This window comes from Gopherus evgoodei, chromosome 2, assembly GCF_007399415.2.
Source record: "Gopherus evgoodei ecotype Sinaloan lineage chromosome 2, rGopEvg1_v1.p, whole genome shotgun sequence".
Taxonomy (NCBI): Eukaryota; Metazoa; Chordata; order Testudines; family Testudinidae; genus Gopherus; species Gopherus evgoodei.
Genome location: NC_044323.1, coordinates 237,274,152 through 237,290,457, shown reverse-complemented (window position 1 = coordinate 237,290,457; position 16,306 = coordinate 237,274,152). Strand labels below are relative to the sequence as shown.

Sequence of the window (16,306 nt, the reverse complement as noted above, 5' to 3'; positions counted from 1 at the left end):
GCTGTATTAGGAGGAGAACATCACGAGATAGACATTTAAATTGTTTTGTTTAACTAAAACAGCAATGTTATATATTCTGGATTTTTTTCTTTAACAGGAAACGTAATATTTTAACAAATCAAGCATATGAATTTTTGAATTTAGTTAAACATTCAAGTTTTTTCAAATGAGGTTTGTTTTTGTTAAAATTGTTTTTAACTAAAATAGGTAAAAGAAATATTTAAAAAAATTTAAATTGACTGTCAGCCAGGTCAACATGAGAAATTTAAAATATTGGCTTCTGCAGCTAACTCAGTGGGCTTCACCTTCATTTTCCTGTTTGTTCATAATCTGGAAAAGAAAAACAAGCTTTCCTGCTTTTTCAGGTCCCAAATGAATTTTCAATTTGGAATGAATTAATCCAAAGGAAGAAAATATTCTTTCTACACTGTCAGAGGAAGCTACTGCTGTTAAAAGTGAGATTATCACTTCAACAGTCTCTGAATCTAAGTGCTTAAGTGACTTCCACCAGTTCACTGGTGTGACTTTCTTTAAAACATCATCAGCAAACATATACTTCTTGAATGGTTCTTATTCCCAAACTGGGTCCCTTTTATGGCCTGCTGCCATTATAGGTTTTCCCTTCTAGTGAGAGAATGGTATAGTAGATCTCAAATCAATGAAGGCTACATTCAGAAAGACCTCAAGACTTCTGTAATATGCTGTTCAAACAGTTTCACTTTTGTTTCTACTGCCTGTCCCTCCCTTCTCACATTTATCTCCAGACATCTCCTTGCCCAGGTCTATTCCGTCCCCAACAATCTTCTATTCATTGAACTTTTTGAAACTTTGCACTTTTAGAGAGAGGTAAGGGATTGACTCTGTGTACACAAATTTACAGAGGGACAATAGGGTTGAGGGACAATAGGGTTGGGGTATTTCTCACCTCTTATTTATTTATTTAAAAACATTTTTGCTGTTAACAAGCATGTTATCTTGAGAACTGCAAAACTAAGCATCTCTGATTGTATCTTCTAGACTGAGCACTCAGTCTCATTGGGTAGATAGAAAGATGAACCTAAATAATCTATACAGAAGCCCTTGGAACCCCATAAGATTGGGTCCCTAATCCATGAACTATTGGAATTCGTTTACAAAACTTTTCTTAAACATCACATGAATATATTGTCTCATACTATAGAATTAGAATTTATAATCCCTATTCCATGATTAGCTATCTTTGAGCTATAATGTATCTTAATTAAAACGATCTTTAGATAGGTTTTTCCCTCAAAAAGCATTTTATAAAAAAAATAAATCCGATTTAAATTAAAAAAATCTGATTTTTTAAAAATTATTTTAAATAGTTGATTTTTATCCACCCTGTTCAAAATGCAACTCAAACTCCTTTTCAAAGTGAATTAAAAGAGGCTGTTTCATCTCCACTGGAACAAATTCAGTATCAACATTTGTGAAACTTGCTGACATTGGCAATAAGGAGAGGAGGACACATTGTGGCCTCGTTTACACCTGTATAAAACCTGAAATGACTCCACAAATTTCAGTGGAATTACTTCAGATTTACATCAGTGCAAATGAAATCACTATGTGGCCTATAAACCTCTAAGATAACTTGCCATTTTAATCTGTTCTCCTTATGTCTTCTCCAACCTAGTGGCATAGGCCTGTGTTTGTACAGTGTCTAGTATTGTAGCTATTTGGGGCCCTGTTGAATTAGTAATAAATAATAAATCTGGGCACTAATTATATATTTTTGAAGGCAAAGCAGCAGTGGAGAAAGGAAAGGCTGCTACACAGTAGCATCCCTTATGCTCATGTATACATCACAAGACCCTCTACAAAGGCTAAGCAGCAGACTTGCTACATATGATTGTGTCTGTCTGTCTGTCTCACACACACACACACACACACACACACACACACACACACACACACACACACACACACACACACACACACACACACACACACACAGAAAGAGAGAGAGAAAATCCTACCAGCATGGTGAGGAATTGGGGGGAAAAGCTGCTCAATGTGGCAGTGGCTAGAAATAGAAGTAGTCCTGAGGGAGGGAGCATGGGTGCCAAGTTTCTAGAATTTTTGGTGGTGCCTAGAACAGGTCCAAGCAGCGCCATCCAGTTTGTAAGATGGACCGCGGCAACTGTGCTTTAGGAGGCCTGCGCTTCGGGGGAAGCAGGGTCTAGGGCAGCCTGGGGGGTTAGCGGGGGGCCTGACACCAGCAGCAGCGAGTGACCTGGCCCCAGCCTGCCCCACGCTGCTCTACCCCACCCTGCCAGCTCCCGGCGTCGCTCGGGGGAGTGGGTGGAAGCCAGAAAGAGGCAGGAAGGGGAGGAATGGGGCATGGAGGGGGCAGAGCAGGGGCAGGAAGAGGTGGGGTGGGGTGGACTGGGGCCAGGTCACTTGCTGCTGCTGGTGCCAGGCCCCCTGCTAGCTCCCCAGGCCTCCCTGGACCCCGTGGTTTCTAGAAGTGCGGGGACCCCCAAAGCACGGGGCCCAGGGCGGTTGCCCCGGTCCATCCTATTGATGGAATGGCTCTGAAAATATAAGCCCAAACATTGGTGGAGCTGGGCCCACGCTCCTGAATATTGGTGGAGTATGGGCAGTACGGGCTCATATAACTCGCTGCCTATGGGAGGGAGGCACCTTTTGAGACCTATTGAATCTGGCATATAAACAAGAAATCCCAAGTGAACGGGTTAGAAAGTACCAATCACAGCCTGTCTTATGCAAAATAGGGTTTAACAAGGATTGAAGTGGTGCTGGCCTTCTCCTGGGGTGAATTTCACCCTCTGTGAGGAATCAACGTGACTTAGATTTACTTCCCCAAGATTTTGGAGTGGCAGCTATGAGGAGTCCTTTCTGTGGAAAGGAATGTGCAGCCCATTAGAAATGAATTAGTGAACATCATTTCAAACAAGAAAAATTACAAAGTAAGAAGTGTTTATTACTGTTATTCAGTAATACTTGCTCAGGACAAATACCCAATTTTGCTCTCAGATCTACATGGTAGTTCTCAGTTGCAGTATTTTGATCTTCATGTATGCAAAGGTTTCTCAGTAATTCAGATGTATGGAAAGCAAAATATAAACATTTACTACCATTGTTCAGTTTTGAGAGGAGAATTTTGCCCTAAGTGATTTTTGTGATTCAGCAGATGGTTATTTTCATGCAACTGGTTCAACAGAGCAAAATTTGGTTTTTAAAGTATTTTTCAAGCTCAATTTTTTTTTGAAAGCAATGATCAAAATATTGACAGTACATGGTCTGCTAATGCAAACGGAGCAGCCCTAATGTATTCAAGCATGCACAGATTTGGAGATTATAATCTGATTCAAGACAATGATGTATCAGTCCAGTGTACTGTACATAAACCAATCATATCAGTACATCTGAGCCAATAAGTAACATCTATGATTCAATGGATAATTTATTTTTTGTTTAGAAGAGAATCACCAATGTGAGCATGAAATGTGTTGAATTCACTGTGTAATATATTTATTTCAGCATTATGTGTGAGTTTTACACACACACTATATATACTTAGATTTGTAGCTGTTCTTTTCAGAATATATTATAGCCAAATAATTTCAAATTTATTTGAATTAACATAAGAATGGTCATACTAGATCTGACCAAAGGTCCATCTAGCCCAGTATTCTGTCTTCTGACAGTGGCCAGAGAGAATGAACAGACTGTTATCCACTCCCAGCTTCAGGCAATTGGAGGCTAGGGACACTGAGAGCATGGAGATGCATCCCTAACCATTCTGGCTAATAGTTGCTGGTGGACCTACCCTCTCTGAACTTATTTAGTTCTGTGTTGAATCCTGGTATAGTTTTGGCCTTCACAACATCCCCTGGTGACCATTCCTAGCTTCTTGCAAACAGAGGCTAGGGACACCATCCCTGCCCAGCCTGGCTAATAGCCATTGATGGACTTATCCTTCATGAACTTATCTAGTTTGTTTTTGAACCCTTTGCAGGTAGTATGTTGAGGTGTCTCTGACCTGCTTTTATCAGCAGCTTGTTTCACAGATCCATCTTTCACATGTGCTGTTATATCTAAACTGTGTGTATCACAGCACCGTATACTTTCACTTAGAGCTCAGCTCTACCACCCTACCTCCAGCAAGGGTGGTGAAATTGGGACTTTAATCTTTTGACATTCCTTCAGTACCTACTAGAAGCACAAAATCGAGGTTCAGGATAGGTTGGTATCAAATATAAAAAATAATCATTATAATATTATAACAATAGTGATTTGAGTGCCTTATGTAATATATAATCTCAATATTATTTTTAGTTCAAGATAACTTGTTAGTCAAAGGGATTTTTTTTCTTTTGTTGTGAGCAAAATACATCAAGCCGGAGATGATAATTTAATCAGTGTCATCTAGAGGCTAATGTGATGAAAATTTGCAAACAAAGCCAATAAGCAAGAGCTGTCAAGAAATTTGATTATTACCTGATGATTTTCTGAACTGTAAATGTTAGTGGCACAGTTCACTATCTGAGCCTTACATATTCTTATTAGTTATGCCAATTGCAGTCAGCATATTTTTCTGACCCTCATTGTTTAATATACATTGCAAACACTTTATAAAATGTCCATTTCATAACTGAATTAAGGCACTTCAGCGTGAGAATTTTGAAACATTTATTATTGCCTAGGTGCACAGTCTTCATTCTTGTTGCACAAAACACTGGGAGGAACTAATTCAACCATGCCCTGTCAGCTATTATTATTTAATTAAATTTCAACTTCACATCAGCAGAAACATTCCTGTAATATATGGTATAATAATGCATGTTTCTGTTGAGAAAACTAATATTATGTGGTTTGGATATCCCATCAGAACAAAGATCTTCCTATCAGAGTAAATGATAGGCTTCTTTTGCGAAGGTGTTCATTTTCTTCAATTGCATAAGTAAGATGGTGACAGACAAAGGGGAAGGATATTAGAGGCAAGGTGTTTGTAAGGATCATTGTCATGGGCACTGAACTCTGCTGCTAGGAATAAAGAAGAGAAGACAATAGTGATTGCAAAGTTCAAAGAATCCTGCTGGAAATGAAATGAAGTGATTTATAAATAGCTGATATTTTCAGATGGGACAGTTGTGAAAAGCAGAGATACAGAGTGAGCTACTCATAGGAAGAACAGATGTGGATCAAATAGAGGGAGAATTTATACTCAGATTTGATGGTGGTGATTTTCTCTTGTCTACATTTAAAGGCATGGGATTTTTCTGGAAGAAGATAGATGAGAGAGTGGTCTTGAAGAGAGAACAGGGGTTTGAAACTCAGTATGAGAAAAGATTATTGATTTCAAATGTGAAAGAAGAGGGCAGGTCTAATGATAGATGGTAGATGTGGGGGAGTAATTGCACTGAATGTTGCCTGAAAAAAATGCTAACTTCTAGCAAAACAACTTGCGAAAAGATTTAATAAAATAATTCAGTGGTACCAGTTCACAGATGAATTCACAGTTGCACCAGCATAAAAATCAGTGTGGATCAGAATCTGTCCTGCAGTGTATGAAGTACTTGTTATGTTCAAAGTGCTTTACAAACATCAACTAATTCATCCTCATGATAACTTTGTCAGGTAGGTGGGTATCATCCTTATTTTGCAGATGGAGACACCAAAAGACAGAGAGGTTATATGATTTGCCAGAAGCCGTAGAAGGAGACATTGTCAGATCTAGATTAAAATTTAGAAGTTGTGATTCCTTGTTCATGTTCAAAACATTATTTCACACCATAACTGTTTCACAAGACACGAAGTTCGCAAGCTATAAACTTCAGCACTGATAAGTGTATATTTATGTATATATTTTCAGTAAAATTGAATTCATATTCCTTATTAACACAACATAATCTGATAAATTACAATGTAGTTTGTTAAAAAACAATGTATTGATTTAAATCAACTATTGAAATTATGATTTAAATCACCAAGTGGAAAGCCTCAATTTAAATAATCAATTTTAATCAACTTTTCCATTTGTACTTCAGTTATTTTCTAAAGTAAGGTGCATTCTCATTGGTTAATATAACCATTAAAACATGCTGATTTATAGCTAAATAGAGCCTTTACACATATTTGAGGCATCTTTTTGCTACCTAGGAGGGTACCCTGTACTATATACATTTATTTAAGATATTATGCATCATAATATTTTCAGTTCTTATTAATTGCACATTTTTAGTTTGTTAGAAAACGGTGAATGATATTGCTTATTTGCTAGATGATCTCTTTGCTCAAAAAGATTTTTTCAAAAGAGTCTAGGGAGCCAGACACCCAGCTCCTGATGAATTTCAGTAGGAATTGGGCACCAAACTCCCTTTGGTTTCTTTGAAAACCCACCCTAAATTTTCAGCAAATAATGAATTTGTGGCAAATTATTTAAAAGCTTTGATATGGTTTACAGATTGTGTATGGAAATGTAGTCTCAGGATAAAAACATCCTAATGTAAATAACTGAGAGCATTTACTATAGAGTAGCTTGTGTCTCTGACGTTTGATATAACCGAGACAAATCCCAAAAAAAATTCAAAGTACAGTTTAATAAGCAAAATATAGATGTCAAAAAGCTATGTTCTAGGAATTCGTAGATTAATTATTGTAATTTTATTTGATTGATAGCCTAATGCTGGCTAAATATGTGTGAACTTATACAGTAATGGGAACTAAGAGACGTCTCCTCCTGTATACTACTGCTCCTTTGCACTGGTAGAAAATCATCAATTCTAAGGCTTCTCTAACTTGGGTGGTTTTAACTAGCCCCTGATAAGCCTTAGAATCAGGGAGACACAAAGGGAATGTAAAGCCACCTCTGATCCTCTCCCATGTAGACAGCTGAGACTCAAGAGGAGAATACCATTTTCTTTAAGTGTTTTTGTTAGAATGGACCTGTAAAGAGAAGTTTAATAAAGTGATGATTATGTTTGGTTATCCAGTGCAGTGGTGTTAAAATGATGGCCTAGAACAAGTTCGTAGATTTTAGGTTCAGAAGGGACTGTGATGATCACTTACTGTGACCACCTCTGTAGAGTAGCCATAGAATTTCACCAAACAATTTATTCTCCTAGCCCATAGTTGCTGGTTAAGATAGAGGATAACTTTTAGAAAGACATCCAGTTTTAATTTAAAGTGATGGAGAATTCACCATATTCCTTGATAAATTGTTCCAGTAGTTAATTTCCTACCGTGTTAAGTGTGTGTACCTCATTTCTAGTCTGAATTTGTCTAGCTTCAGCTTCCAGACATTAGATTTTGTTATGCCTTTATTTGCTAAATGAAAGAGCCATCTAGCATCAGAGACTAAATATTAAATTAAATAATCTCATAATCTAGATACTTGAGAATCAAAGTCTTCATGCCTAAGTCGTCTTGTGAGAAGAGAAGAAGAAACAGAATGAACAGCCTTTATTGACAATATAGCATTTACATAATAAATGAGACAGGTTCTTGGATAGTTTCCAAAAAGCATCTCAGAAGAATAATTATCTGATTAGTGAAATGATTATCTTTGTGGTTAATTTTTTAAGCCTTCAGTTCTCCCAGATCAGCTGTGTATGCTCTTCTGAAATATCTCAGAGGCATCCCTCTAGTAACATAAATCAATTTATCTTTAGAGCAGACATTGCAAGTTAGTAACATTTTTGTTCATATTATATTAACACATGAATGACAATTACTGTACATGGTAGTGAGCTATAAATAAAACCCTGAATCACAGACACATTTCATAGCCAAAATAAAAGCAGACACATTTAATTAGAATAGTTTATGACCAGCTTTAATAACAGTAATTTGGTGGTTCTTTTTAAAAGCAAGACTGTTGGTGTATAAACCATGATATTAAATAGAATTGGTTGAAAGTTTTCCAGTGGAACAGTTTTCTTTTGGAAAACTCTGATTCAATTAAATCAAAACATTTCACAGAAACCATATAATGTCCTCAATATTTTTGCATGAAATTATCAAAACAGTTCAGTCCAATCAAGTCAAAATGTTTCTTGTAGACTTCATTGTTTATATTTTTATGTTATAATATAATTATGAAAGTTAAAACATTAGAATGTTTATAATATAGTTGAACTGATAAGGTTGAAATGAAATATTTTTGGAACTGAGTGATTTGATATAGAAAATCGGCTCTGAATTAGGCAGAGCAGAACTTGAATTGTTGTCTCCTACATACCCAACCACTGGAATAGAGAGAGAGAGATGCACATATGCTCCCTGGCATGTGCAAGTTTTGGTACCATAACAGACATTCCAACAAAATTCCAATTTCATGAAAACATTCAAAAGGTTCCAGTGTGAAACAAAACCAAATCTGTATGCTTCAAAAGTTGCAGCAACATGGAATAGTCATCCTCCAGTGAGATCGGTCTGTAACCCTGGTAGGGGTGGAAGTAAATGGTATTGCAAAGTTGTTGAGGTGTGATGACAGTGTTTTAAATATGGTTTCAAATATGGGTCCAGACTTACCATGGACAGGACTTTTCGTTTTACTTTACCAATCATTATTTAATGATTACTTTTTCACACTGTCACACCTTTATACCTCTTTGAGTGAAGAAAGGTAGGAAAGTAGTTTGTTCAACAATACACTAAATGTTGGATAATATAACTACCGTGGTCAGCTGCAAGCTACTGTAAGAATGCACATTTGCTTAAAGGCAGATGTACATACAGATATGAGTAATAAACATAATTATTATTTCAGATGAAGAATGAAAATATAACTGCAATCAAGGGGGGGGTCAGAGGGAAGAAAGAGAAGCAGCAGCAGCAATAGAGTTAGGATAGTCACTTGAGCTTTCTTTAATAGTAAAAGGTAACAATATAATTCATTTAGCTTGATCTAAAAAAAACCTCAGTGACCAATATCCTGAGTAATGGATCTAAGTATAGGGGGTCACAGTTTTGCTTTTGAAAGGAATTAATTTAAAATGTGTTTGAATTTCCTCCTGCTTTTACTAGTTTACTTTTTATTAGTGACTCCTGTCCCTCTGAGGGTAAGCAGAAGGAAACAGTATACAGAATCCTTTGACCATTAGTGACTTTCCCCAGGGAATGCTTATCCTAGCTCAACCCATCCCTTACAGTTTCTCTCCTAGGCACAATGGTCCTGGTTTTTAAATAGTTTAGGTGTGTAATTGAGCATGCAAAATATGCAAATTGTAGATTTGTATGCAGTTACCCAGTTTGTACATGTAGTTTCACTAGGTGCATGGCTATACTCTTAAAAATCAGGTCCTTGTGCCAGTGAGAGTTGTTCGAATTTGCCAATCTTCCTTTGAAAACCTGTGGCCCTGCACCACAAAAAAGACTACAGAAACCAAATTTTAAAATACTTTCTGCTAGCACTATTTTGTCCCCACTGTGGGCAGGACATATGATTTTATTGGTTTTAAAAAAATATGATTAAGACAGGGTTATTAAACAAGGCCCACAGTACACTTTAGAAACATCATCTGGAAGGAGGGTCCCAGTTATGGGATTGTTTCCCTCTGCTCCAGTTGGATGTTCTCCTTCTCTGAGGCTTTCATCCTCCTCAACAGCACAGAGGCTGTCAGACAGGGGGTGGAACCATTCTACTGTGTCCTGAAAAGTCTCATCTGTGTACCTCTCTGTCTCCCTTAGCTCCTCCAACTCAAATATCCTGGCCTCCAAAGCTTGTACATGGTCTCTGAGGCCCAGGAGCTCTGTTCACCGAATGCAGACATACGCCACCTGCTCATAGGGCAGGTAATCATACATGCTGCATTGGGTGCAATAAACTGAGTAGCCTCACTCTGTTGCTGGACTTCTGCCTGTATTCTCTTTTTACTATTTTTTATTTTAGTTGATTCTTGTCTGCCTTATAAAGAGCAGTTAAGGGAACAAAACAATCTAATAATGTTATTAACCTATATAGATTAAATTTAACGGTAAGATCGATGTCTTTTGCATACATAATCACAAGATACTTAAAGATGAACTGTTAAAAAAAAACAAAGTGGATATTTCCCCATATTTGCCCTTTTATGATGTATGACTCCCTTAAAGGTTTTAGCCCCACATTTTTTCCTGCTTCTCATTTTATATTAGAAAGTCAGGTATTGTCTAGCATGGAAGTCTCTCAAGTGACTACAGAAGTGAATGGATGACATGAGAATCAAGAGACTGAAAGCTGGGTTGTTAAGTCCAGATCTAAAGCCTATTGAAGCAAATGGAAAGACTCCCATTGACTTCACTTGGCTGTGGCTCAGACTGTTTGACACATTATTATTTGTGTTACAATAGCTCATAGTAGCCCAAGGCATGGACCAGAACCCCACTGTGCAAGGGGCTTTATGGACACAGAACAAAGATGGTCTCTGCCCCCAAGCTAAGTAGAAGAGAAGATACAATAGATAAATACAGCAAGCCAGATGGGGGAGTACAAGGACACAATGAGGCAATACTGGTCTGCATGAAAGGTTATTTGTTTTTGTTAACACCTATTTAACTGCAAAGACTCATAGACTAAATTTAGGAGATTCAACATTAATTAAAGTTGGAGAGCTCACAGCAAACAGCTGTGTCCTAAGACATCCTCCCTGTAATGGGACAGCAGTCTTCCACATGGTCTGTCATGGCAACTGGTATCTCTGCAGCACCATGACTCAGGTTACTCTCATCATGCCTCCTTAATACACTTCTGTGACAAAGTGGAAATGTTCTTAATGTTTTGTCTGAATACTCCATGTGTGCATCTGTTTCCCCTGTGTGTTACTCAAGTGTCTAGATGGTGAGATAAGAGTATGTGATCCTTGCCTAGACCCCTAGAGGGCAGGTGTGACTGCTGACTGGATGCCTGAGCACAGACAATGGCTGACAGTCTGTATACTGGCAACTGATGGCTGGGGCCCATCCAATGCAAGTATCAGCTGGAGGTGTTGGAGAACAAAGTGAGAGGGGGAGGCCAGATGACCTGTTTGTCCAGGAAAGAGACAAAGAAAGGAGGAGGGCAGCTGCGCATGACTGAGACTGGGCTGCTGGAAACTGGTCAGCCTGGTTTGGGACTCAGTGGGGAGAGCCCTGGGCTCTGGATTCCCCCTCTCCCCACCCCCCAGATGGACTATGCTGTAACATCCTGCTTTCTGTGCTAACAAGGTCCGTTGGATGCAGTATTTCAGATGACTAATAAACCCTTCTGTTTTACCTCACTGGCTGAGAGTCGCTGCTGACTGCAAAGTTGGGGTGCGTGACCCCTTTGGGAGGCATATAAGGCTTCCCCAGCTGTCCAGTTCAGGTGGACTCACTGCGGGGAGCTCAGAGCATGGAACAGGGGTGCCGAATGTTCCGAGATAAGATCCAAGGAGGCGCTGAAGCCCAGGAGGCTTGTCCTGGTGAGAGTGTGGCGTGAGGGCAGTCACACTGCAAGAAGGTCTGACTTCATTCTGAGCGGTTCCAGAGTACCGAGCCTTTGCACTCCGTGACAGCTCCACACATGCTGCGCTCTTCAAACACCTCTCCTTAGGGTCTTGGTTTATTAATATAAAAGTTCAGAACAAAATTCCAGAATAATAAAATGATAGATAAGTAAAGTCTACAAAGTTCAATTCAACTCCTTATTTTTAACAGGCCACCCCCAGCTCTTCCTAGCTGGAGTCTTCATTTCTGCTTCCCTAAAGTCTGCTGTTGCAGCTCTTCCCAGGCTTCTGTCCTGCTTACACTTTGAGCCAGAGTTTCTTTCAGGTCCAAACCCTTCTCCCCATCAAAAACCTCCTGCAGCAACCACCTTATCTCTGTGGCTCTTTTGCAGTCTCTGCCACGGCTTCCTTTCCTTGTTTTCTGTTCCCCTGCTTCTACAGAGACCAGCTCTTTGTAGAAACCAGCTGATCTCTCTTATCAGGCCACATTGCAACCTGTTAATGAGGCATAGGTGCATTGGGCCAGTTCCCTCTTGAATGAATAAGATGAGTGAGATTTAGCTTTCTGTGTTTGATTGATGCAGAATGAGGAGATGAATTTATTTTTTGGACTCTAGTGTCCAGGACTTATTTTAGAGTTGCTGTAACAAGGGACTTATGCTGGTAGCCCAGTTTAGTGCATCACATTCTGGCTTGGAATTAAAGTAATTATTGCTTTTGTGAAGCTTCCCTGAAGGTTACTCGGAGAGTTCAGAGTTCTTAAATCAAAGTTTCGATATTGGCCTTAGTTTTGGAAGTTATTATGAACGTGGCTGGGGAACTAGCTAGGCTTGGCTTTCTTTGGTTTTTAATTGCTTCTTTAATATATCATTCCTTTCAGTAATCAGAATATAGTTATTTTTGGACAACTGGCTCTTATCTTTAGAGGATTTAGAGTAATAAAGATTTGTATAATGTTGGTTAAAGACATCAACAGTTTCTGGACTGGATTGTGACTATCCCTGCATATGTATTCAAGGGACTTGTGCATGAATGATCAAGGCCTCTGAAGCTCTGCAAGGTTAACGGAGATAGATGAACTGCCTGGTAGCTCGAGGGAGGGATGGGGAAATCTTGACGATGAAAGTGTTCATTTGAAATTCTAGGAATGGGAATTCAGAAGAGTTTCCTTTCCCCTTTGCAGGTATTTCCTGTAGAAGACAATCTGCAAAATAATGTAGATATGGAGCTCACTCTCTCTAAGAATAAGTTCTTTGTCATCTGAATGGGGCCTCTTTTAGTGAATCAGATAAAGTTAAACTATTCTGCAATGTATTATTTCATACTAGTTTTCATTCTTATTTCTACATATACTTTTTGTTTTATGTAGTTAGTGATGTATTGTGGGATTTATACACTTGTCTTAGCTTTGTGACATATTATTACAAGGGACTTTAATCAATTAAAGTAAAAATGCTCAAAATGTGTTGCTTTCAGTAACTGGGTTCTAGATAGGGTGACCAGATAGCAACTGTGAAAAAATGGGACAGGGGGGTAATAGGCGCCCAAAAAACTGGACTGTTCCTATAAAAACGGGACATCTGGTCACCCTAGTCCTAGAAAACAGCAAAGCATTGGAAGCAGAGGGCAAAATTCTGCCCTTAGGTTCATCTGTATCACTCTAATTGACGTCAGAGTTATTTGCATGTATATATCTGAGGGCAAACTTTGGCTCAGAATGCTTTTCAAAGTCATAATTTCTCGCATGCGGAAATATGCCGCCTAAGTTTAAGAAAGTCTGTGTTGAGCATTCCCTTACATGTACATTTAACTAGATATTGACTCTGCCAATCCCAGCCCAATATTTTACACTATTACTTAGGGGTGCAATTGATTTCATGCTTCTTGGCACCATATGGAAAATGTTGAAGTGTAATTTTGCTTGTAATTTGCTTGTAATGCTTGATCCTGCAAACACACGCATGCTTAACTTTACTCACATGAATCCTTCAAGTCAATGTGGTCTGCGCACATGCTTAAAGTTAAGCATGTGCATAAGGGTTTGCAGGAACCCCTTTTTATGGACACTCTTAAATCAGTTTAAGAATGACTAAAGCTAATTCATCTTAATTCAGTAACAAATTTAACAGTGTCCACCTAACGTCATTAGGTTGATTTAACTACATTGATTTAGGAACCCCACAAAGAAATTGCACCAATATAAATAAGTAGATTTAGCAAGGTTTTTTTTTGTTTTTAATTTAGCTCTATGGTACATACGGTTTAATTATAGCCAAATATTTATACGTAGGTATAAAGGAGAAAAGCCAGATTTTTGGGGAAAAAAGAATAGTATTACATAAAAACGGCCACACTGGGTCAGACCAATGGTTCAATCTAACCTAGTTCCCTGTCATCCGACCGTGGTCAATGTCAGGTGCTTCAGAGGGAATGAACAGAACTGGCAATCATCAAGTGATCCATCCCCTGTCATCCACTCCTAGCTTCTGGCAGTCAGAGGCTAGGGACATTGAGAGCATGGGGTTACATCCCTGTCCATCTTGGCTAATAGCCACTGATGGACCTACCCTCCCTGAATTTATCTAGTTCCATTTTGAACCCCATTATAGTTTTGGCCTTCACAACATCCCCTCACAATGAGTTTCACAGGTTGACACGTTTTATTATTTATTATGTATTGTTTTATTTCTATCTGAAAAGAAAGATAAAACAGACTCCCTAGAGCTGGAGTGATTGCCACAAGTTGGCCATTGCTTTCAGCTATCAGGTTGAATGAATGAAGTGTCTGATTAAAAAGTCCCTGTAAACACTAAGGATATATTATCTTGGGGCAGCCTCTTTGGCTGTTCCAAAGTCCTGGTTGGAATAGTTCTTGTCTATTCTGGATATATGAACAGAAACTGGGCCAGTATGTCTTGTTTTATAAATCCAGTCTTAGCATATGGAACTATGACTGGTCATACTACTTTTTACAGTAATTCTGTATTTTTGTGGCTCAGTGAGAGACTTAAGTAAAGTAGCATTGTGGTGGCAATATCTTTAGAGAACTCCACTTCTAAATAAGTAACCTATTTTTACTTAGTTTGCTTGGACTGATTCTCCTGTTCTCAATGACATCATAATCATTTTCACAGGAACCAATTTTGATGTTATAAAGTATGACCTCAATCGGAGAATAAGCGGTAGAAGCAGTTTAGAAACAACAGTTCTTTAAACCAGAGTTAGGATGCTGTCTTGGTCCAAATGATGAATTCCTAGTAATAAATTAGGAAGAGAAAATACAAGATGCAGTGTTTTTCGCGTGACATCAGCCTGTCCCTGGACATATTTGCATATAAGAATTTAACATTCAGCATTCTGTAATAGAATGGTAATGCTGGAACATTCATCATGAGTCCCTTAGTTTGTGCAGTAAGCATGTACAATTCAGTATGCTTTACTTGCCTGAGAACTCATGTCTTAATCCATCTTGTGCTAAATAGTAGAAAATATTTTCTATACAAAGATCAAGGCTGCCTGCTGAAGTAGCTTAGTTGCTCCATTTATTACTTTGAGTGGTATATCTGGTTTGATATACCTTTTAAGTCAGTGTAATGCTGATACATTATGAAAGGAAGTGATTTAAAGATTTTAACTGTATGTTGTTATCTGAATTGTAACAATGCTCATAGCATTGTTTCTTCCTGAGAGAATAACTGAATTTGAAAAAAATGTTATAAACACATAGAAATGTTTAACGTGTGCTTATGGAGAAAAGAAAAAAAGTTAACTGAACAGGTGAGGGTGGAGGTAGGCTGGAGAGCAGAGGAGAGCGTGAGCAGGGCCTCTGCTGCATGCTGCACCCTTTTTGGGAGCCACTCCGCCCTTGTCCCATGGGGTCTGGTCTCCATGAATATGAGGGAATGGGAAGGGGCTGGGTCTGGAACCAGTTGTTACACCTGCAGTGCTCCCCTAGTCACCTCTGCTCTGAGCTTAATTAAAATCCATTATTCACCTGCATCAGCCTTTGGGAGAGAGGTGTTGCATAGCCCCGTTCATTGTAAGGGTATCTGGGTATAGATTCTCTTGTGGAAAATATCTGCTATCTGGTGTGACCATAGTGAAGAAAAATGATCTTCACAAGTATTTTTATGAGCTTCTGGGGTCATAATCCCTGGCCATAGTGATATAGCAGCATACGTATAATATGTGGGGGAACTCCATCATAGACAAGGGAATCATCCCAAATATGCCTCCAAGTGGATGATGAAGTTTTAACAATGGGCTCCCATGAGCCCCTTAGAGACCCCTCCAGTACATTATTATCCCCGCCATGTCAATGGGATTACCCATGTATACAGCTTGATGCTGTAAAGAGAACAGCATCTGCATCCCCATGTCTGTCTCCTCCGCTATGAACAGTCCTAGTTGAAAAATATCAGACAAAAAACAATTTCACATCAGACAGTGCAGTTTTGTTGAAACTGAACTGTTTCATGGGAACATGTCAATTTTGCTGAAATTTTAGATGGGGGAAAAAATTAAAACAAATCATTGCAATATTCTCATTTCATTACAAATGTTTCATTTTGATAAGATAAAAATGACTTTTGTTTTAAGTTTATTATTTTGCTTAATTTAGTTTCAATGTCTACCTTTAAAGTATTATTTGAATATTGTAGTTATATATTTAATATAATACATTAAGACATTTAATATTGTATTTTGACATCAAAACAGAGTTTTTGCCTTATTGAAATTAAACTCAATAGTTTAAGCTCAATACTTCTGTATGGACATTTTTCAGAATTTTTGTTTCACAAGAAATTTCAAAATTTTGGCTTTTCATTTCAATTTGGAATGAAAAAAAACTGAAATGTTGGAATTTCCTTTGG

At 38.3% G+C, this 16,306-nt stretch overlaps 1 protein-coding gene across 4 annotated transcripts in view; it reads left to right on the top strand.

Moving 5' to 3' along the window:
- Positions 1-16,306, top strand: part of SLCO5A1 (solute carrier organic anion transporter family member 5A1) — a 139,235-nt gene that overhangs the window by 28,810 nt on the left and 94,119 nt on the right. The gene's annotated exons all lie outside the window — the stretch shown is intronic.